A 7,832-nucleotide genomic window follows, 5' to 3' on the forward strand; every position below is an offset into this window, starting at 1 on the left:
CCTTCACAAACTTGGTCACTCGACGATCCACAATTCCTCTTGGATGCTCTAGACCATGACGCCCAACCGTCTAGAAGAAGCACAGTCTTCAAAGGTAACAAGCATCGGATCCACGTAGGATCAATCTCTTCAGTGATGCTCAATCACTTGGGGTTTGTAGGTGTTTGGGTTTTTGGTTTTTCCTCACTTGATGATTTTTGCTCAAAGTCCTCAGAGGATGGGTTGCTCTCAAATGAAAAGTGTCAGTTTCTCTTGGAGCAGCCAACCAGCTAGTGGTTGTAGGGCGCGGCTATTTATAGCCTAGGGAGCAGCCCGACATGATAAGACATAAATGTCCTTCAATGATATGACCGTTAGGTGGATAGATATTTTGGGACAGCTGGCGCATAGCACAGCAATGGTCGGAAGTTTGAGTAGAAAAATTCTCAGGGCTATCATGTTCCTCATTGTGTAGGCAATCCACACTGGCGAATTCCTAACTCCTCAGTCAGAACAAATTCCTCAGAGAGAAGAAGAACTTCGTCTCTGTCGCTGAAGAATATGACTGAACTGTATGAGATTTCCAATGGCTTCACTCGAAGGGATTGGTAGGTGTAGGATTTTGAGTTGAGCATCACATGGAAATTTTTCCTTAGTATTTCCTCGACCCCCTTTAACAGTACGGTGTTTCCTATGACTCAAGAAAGAGAGAATGAAACTACGAAAACAAAAGTCTTCACGCTTCATGTTCCTCGAACGAATACCAAGTCTTCAAGGTCACACCAATTTCTTCACTTTCAAAGTCTTCAGAAAGTCTTTAGAATACCAAAGTCTTCAGTCGAAGAACTTCATTTTTAGGGGTCGACTTTCTCTGTAAATATCAAATTCCTTATAGACTTATAGACCTGTGTACACTCACAAACGCATTAGTCCCTTAACCTATAAGTCTTCAATACACCAAAATCACTAAGGGGCACTAGATGCACTTACAATCTCCCCCTTTTTGGTGATTGATGACAATATAGGTTAAGTTTTCAACGGTGATAAACATATGAAGTGTTAGTACTGTTATTGAGGAATTTGATTGCAAGATATAGAAGAACTCCCCCTGAAGATGTGCATAGTGAGGAATTTGCTTTTGAAGCAATGCACACTTCAAGAATTGAATCATGGAGATCTCCCCCTATATTGTAATTCATACACGCATTTGACATATAACAGTGAAGAATTTGAAATGCATGATGAAATATGGTGACTGATGTAATTCAGCATGCGTGCAATAATATTTAACGAGGAATAAGCATGTAGAAAAATGTCTCAAAAGTATCAGAGCACCATCGGGTTTAAGATTACAACTCGATCCAATAAAGTCTCAGAAGAACGAGAGTTGTAACTTAACAAAAAAACACCCATATAGAAAGACCCCTTTGAAGACTAACTCAAAATTCTCCCCCTTTGTCATCAAATGACAAAAAGGATCGAATATGAGGACTAACGCCCCTGAAGAATATCAAGTTGATGAAGGAGCGCCAGCGTTGTTGGGGTCGTTTGTTGTAGTAGGGCCTGCCGCAGTGTCGTCCAAGTCTTCATTTTCATCGGTGTCGCGTGATGAAGAAAATGAGCTGGCCACCAGAGAAGGAACCTTGACCTTCTTGAATTTCTTCGGTGGAGGTGCAGACCAGTCAAAATCTTCTTTGAGACCCATTTTCTTCAGATCGTCTTCACCATACAGATGTGACAGGATTGCCCAGGTGCGACCGAAGACTTGATGGAGGTAGTAATGGTTTTTCTTCACTGCATTTTGTGTGGCAATCATGTTGTGAAGAAGTGAACCAAACCGACGCTTAACTCATTTGTGATTTCGATCCACCTTCTGGTGAAGACTAAGTAGAAGTTCACTGTCAGTCATCACGCGCGGAGCAGTGGCTTGAGGAGTGGACTTGGGTGCATTGGCAGAGTCATGTGTGGTAGAGTCATCATTGGTGGAATAAGATGCAGCTTTGCGAAACTGACCATCCAATGGATGAATGCCTTCATCTATTACAGCTGGTGCCTTGCCCTTTCCATCAACTGAGGAATATGTCTGCTTGAGGACTTCAATTGGGGGCAAGTAGCTGAGGTGATTCTGGAAATCAGATTTGTAGTTGAGTGAAGACCTTGTCCTGAGGAATCTCATAATCCAAGGTGCATAAGGTTTCAGCTCAAACGGAGACAGTGCAACATTTGCCATAATCCTCATGAAGAAATCGTGATAATTGACAAGAATGCCATGAACGATGTTGAATACCAGATTCTTCATGATGCCAACAATTTCCTCATCAGATGAGTTGTGGCCTTTGATAGGGCTGATTGTCCTTGTAAGAATATGATAGACAGTTCTGGGCACGTAAAGCAGTTCCTTCACGAGGAATTTGGTTCTTGGTGCTTGACCTGGCTTCAAAGGTTTCATCAGCACCTGCATGTAATGATGTGTGAGCTCAGGTTCACTGTAGATGCAGCGAGCTTCTTCAAGGGGAGGACTGAGTGGTAGAGCACGAAGCAATTCAGAGGCTGGTGCAGTGTAGTGAGTATTTTCAGACATCCAGTCCAGCACCCATGAATTCACATCTTCAGCATCTCCTGTGATGTGCAGCATTGCATAGAATTGAAGAATCAGTTCTTCATTCCAATCGCAGATGTCAAAGCAAAAGTTTAGCAGTCCACAGTCGTGAAGAACACTGGGGACTGGTGCGAAGCACGACAGAGATTCCATATCCACGTGAGGAATATGCTCATGGTAGAAGATTTTCTCCTTGTTGAACAGTACTGAGGAATAGAAATTGGTTTGACTAGTAGTCCAGAAACTCCTCTTCCTTATGCGAGCAGAGTTATATGGGTTGTAATCTTCGAAGAATACGTGCTCGCCGAAAAAATCATCAGCCTTGAACTTTTGCTTGCGTGAGAATGGATCCTTTGGCTTTGGCAGAGGAGTGTCAGTGAGTTGCATCACGACCTCAGGAATCTCAATCGCAAGTTCTTCAAGCTGAGGAATTTCTGGTTCCTCCTCAGTGGCAGTCTGCGTCTTTAGTTGTTCAGCAGCAGCTTTTTCTTCAGCACTAGTGGCTGGAATTTCCTCATGCACAGATGGAGTGGGGTGAGTTTCTTCAGAGCCTATTTGAACAGTTGATGCAGGCGACTGAGGTATTTGTTGCAGCGGTGTGAACATTGGAGAGTTTGGATGCTGACTTTCCCAGAATTCATCACTGATTACGGGTGTGGAGCAGCCAACATCCACATCTTCATCTTCCATTTCTTCAACGCCAGCCTCTTCAGCTGTGAACTGAGGCATGGGCGAGGAGATGACAGGTGTTGAAGGGATCGCATCCACTTCAATTTCTTCATCAATCTGCTCTGACGAAGCAGCAGAAGGAGTTTCTTCATCTGATCCGCTAGGGATCACATATTCTTCATCAAAAGGAACGAGGTCCTTTGATGGCCTGGTTGAGATGGGAACAACATCAATGGGATTTGCAAATGAACTTGTCATAGGCTTCATCTTCTTCGGAGCTGAAGAATCTGAAGCAGCTGATGCTTTCCTTTTCTTCACTGCAGCACGCTCTGCAGCCTTGGTCTTCTTCTCATCTGATACAGATGGAAGGATTGGAGTTGAAGTTGGCGCAGGAGGAGCAGAGGAATCTGGTTGATTTTCTTCATTTTCTTCAGGTGCACCACTAGTGGGTGCCCTGGCAATTTCTTCAGCGGCTGGATGCGGTCATCAGCCCTGGAACTCACATTTTCTTCAGCAGCCTGATTTTCATCAGCGGTGCTGGCATGTTCTTCAGTAGGCTGAGCAGATGCTTTGGCCTGAGGAATTTTCTGTTGCATTGGGGCTGCAACATTGGAAGTGAAGTTATCCGCAAGTTTCACAAAACGAACCTTGTCTCCAAGCGAATCAGCGCGATATGCGTCAAAGTCATCACTGATTTTCTTGATCTCAGTCTGAATGGTGACAAGTTCTTCAGTTGTCATAGGGACAACATTTTTCTTCAGATAGCACTCTTTCTTATACTGCGCTTTCTTGATCTGCCTGGCCTTCTCAAATTTCCACTTTTGTTCTTGAATGAAGTGGGTAAGCATGTGACTTTGGCCAGGAGTCAGCTTGAAGTCAGGCATGGGAGTTTTGGGGTCCTTGTGCCAAACATCAATGTAGTCGAGGATCTACTTGGGATCCGAAATCAGTGGCACCTCTGTTCCTTTGGCTCTAGCGGCCCTGACTTGCCTGTCTCTGATGATCTCCGCAAGTTCATCATCATCAGCTTCGTCTTCATCGGACGGCTCTTGGAAAGCGATTTGCTTCTTCTGAGGACTTGGGCGAGGACCTCGTCCAACAGTGGCCTTTGTCTTCAGCAGTGAGGGGCCAACTGAGGAACTTGGTGCAGCTGAGGAACTAGTTGAGACACCTGAGGCAATGGAGATGCCTGCAGTCCTTTGGCACAAGACGAGATGCGCAGGTGCTGAGAATTTAGTCGGAACAGCTGAGGGCTTTGGCGGAGGAGCTGAGGACTTTGGAGGAACACGAGCATCATGAGGAATTGGCCGTGAGGGCTTTGAGGATTCTGGCCGTGAGGGCATTGCTGAGAAACTTGGCCTTGAGGGCATTGTTGGTGAAGCACTTGGCTTGCGCGCAGGCTTCTTTGACATAGCCTTCTTTGGCTTGATAGCAAAGGCCTGAGTAGAGGCAGCAACAGCAGAGTCTTCATTGAATTTCCTCACTGCTTGTTTGGCTTTCTTAGCCAACTTGGCTTGGCGCTTGGCCCATTCATCAGGATAGTCCTCACCGCACTTGAGGCTGGTGGGATCAGCGATTTGGCCAGGCGCCAATGGAGCTCTTGGGCATGGAGGATTGAGTGCGAATTTCTTCATATACTTAGGAGTGACATATTTGTACTCCCTCCATTATCTTGCCCATCTCCTCTCTTTCTTCTGAATGCGCACCTTGCGCTCATTCTTGGTTTCCTCAGCATGTGTGCAGTACCCTGCATAGATGTCATCAGGGATCTCAAAAGCAGTCATAACCTCAGGCTTCTTTCCTCCTTTCTGTGGCCTTTTACCATCAGCCATTTTCTTCAGTTAAGGAATTTGAACAATCGAATTCTCTAAAGAAGAATGCAACTTTTCTTCGAGGAACCCTGCAAATGAGTTAAGTTGATGAGAACCTAGTGATTCAGCAGCTGACATGTGTACCTGTGAACAGAGTATAGTTGCGAGGAATTTGGAGAGGTCATATGCGTTCTTTGTCTTAGGTTCCAGAGTTGTATAAATCGAAGATCCGCACAATTGAGGAATCTTGAAGAAAAATGATGCTTAGAGAAACGAATCAAGAACAGATGACTTGTGAGGTGTTTAGTGTGCGAATCTATGAAGAAAAACACCTTTGAAGATTTTGAAGTTAATCATTCGAATCAACGAGGGCAGTAAAAGTAACTTTTAATTACCCTGGACGAAGAACACGACGAACTGGAGTGAGGAGATGTGAAGTTCGTCTGTGCAGATCTTCCACGCCCTAACTTGGCGGAGGAAGACGGCTACGGCGGCGGTGGAGTGAAGATTTCCGCGGTCGGCACGAGTACGTCGGCGACGAGGTCGAGGCAGTGAAGCTCTTCCTCACCGGCGGCGATGAAGTACCGGTGGCGCTAGGGTTTGAGAAGCTCGAGCTGGAGAGAGAGGTCGAGAGGAGTAAAAGAAGTGAGGAAGGGACGGAGGGGTATTTATAGCCACGGTGAAAAAACTGCTCGCCCGAAGAAATTGGACGAACGTGCCCCTGACCCTTCTCATTCGCATGACATGTGTCACCCACGTAGTGAGAGGTGGAGATCGTGTTAGATTGTGGGTGAGTGGATAAGTATATCGTGGGATGCGGAACGGTTTGAGCGGCAAAGCCAAAAATTTAGATAAGATAGGTTTTAAAGTTCCGTTCGCAATTTCTTCAGCTGACAAGGACACAATGAAGATTTTGAACGAGTTTCAAATAGAACGCACATGAAGAATTTGTGAATTGATTGGGTTGAGTATAGCATAGAGGGGAAGGGTCCGATCACATTCACTTAGCAGAAAACCAACTTGAAGAATTAGCAATAAGTGAATGCTGTAGAGGACATAAACTCATATATATATGTGTGTGTGTGTGTGTGTGTATGTATGTATATAGCCAATGAAGAAAAACGACGGAAACAGTGAAGACAATGCAAAGTTGAAGAATATGAACAATTGAGGAATTTCAACTTTTGGTGGTGGCGTGACCCACCGTATAAGAATGATGATTTCAGACACCACGTACAATTATCGTAGGGTTCTGAGAATCAAATTCTTCGTTGATTTCTTCACACTAAGAGTGTTTTTCTTCATTGATTGAAGAAAAACGTTTCTTCATGTATTGCACATCTAAGTCATCAATTTTGCATAAGTGTTAGGATGAGTGTCCTTTTCAAAGAACATTCGAAGATTCTAGGATATTTAGCTCACACCGCAACTTGCTAAATCTCTTCTCATCCAAGGGCTTTGTGAAGATATCAGCTAGCTGTTCTTCAGTCTTCACATGCTCAATAGAAATGTCGCCCTTCAACACATGATCATGAAGAAAATGATGACGAATCTGAATGTGCTTTGTCTTCGAGTGCTGAACTGGGTTGTGAGCAATCTTGATGGCACTCTCATTGTCACAGTAGAGAGGCACATTCTTCATGTTGACGCCGTAGTCCATGAGAGTTTGCTTCATCCATAGCAATTGGGCACAGCAAGAACCAGCGGCAATGTACTCAGCTTCAGCAGTAGATAGTGATACGCGATTCTGTTTCTTCGAGGACCAACAGACCAAAGATCGTCCGAGGAAATGACATGTACCAGATGTTGACTTGCGGTCCACACGATCACCAGCATAGTCAGAGTCAGAATATCCAACAAGATCAAAAGCCGAGCCCTTGGGGTACCATAATCCAAGTGTTGGTGTGTGAGCTAGATATCGAAGAATATGCTTCACAGCCTTATGGTGTGATTCCTTCGGTGTAGCTTGAAATCGGGCACACATGCAAACACTAAGCATTATATCTGACCTAGATGCACATAAGTACAATAAAGAACCAATCATGAAGCGGTATACCTTATGATCGAAGTCAATACCATTTTCATCAGTGCACAGATGGCCATTAGTGGGCATAGGAATTTTTACGCCTTTGCAATCTTGCATGCCGAATTTCCTCGTTACATCCTTGAGGTATTTCTCCTGAGATATGAATATGCCATTGTGTTGTTGACGAATTTGAAGACCTAAGAAGAATTTCAACTCTCCCATCATAGACATTTGATATTCTTCACTCATCATATAGGCAAATTCATCACTATAACGTTGGTCAGTACAGCCAAAGATAATATCATCAATATATATTTGGCACACAAACAATTCACCATCATAAGATTTAGTGAAAAGAGTAGGGTCGAGTAAACCGGGTTTGAAGCCTTTCGTCATGAGGAATTCCTTCAAAGTATCATACCATGCCCGTGGGGCCTGCTTGAGGCCATAGAGGGCCTTGTTGAGTCTGAAGACTTTGTCAGGATTCTTTGGATCTTCAAAACCTGGGGGTTGAGCAACATATACTTCTTCCTCAAGCTTACCATTGAGGAATGCACTTTTCACATCCATTTGATATAAAGTGATATCATAATGGTTAGCATAAGCAAGTAATATGCGAATAGCCTCAAGTCTAGCAACAGGTGCAAAAGTTTCATCGAAATCAATTCCTTCAACCTGTGTGTAGCCTTGAGCTACAAGTCATGCCTTATTCCTCACCACAAGGCCATTTTCATCTTGCTTGTTGTGG

Source organism: Triticum urartu, chromosome 5A (genome assembly GCF_056163025.1).
Source record: "Triticum urartu cultivar PI428250 chromosome 5A, HENAU_Tu73, whole genome shotgun sequence".
In the NCBI taxonomy this organism is placed as follows: Eukaryota; Viridiplantae; Streptophyta; class Magnoliopsida; order Poales; family Poaceae; genus Triticum; species Triticum urartu.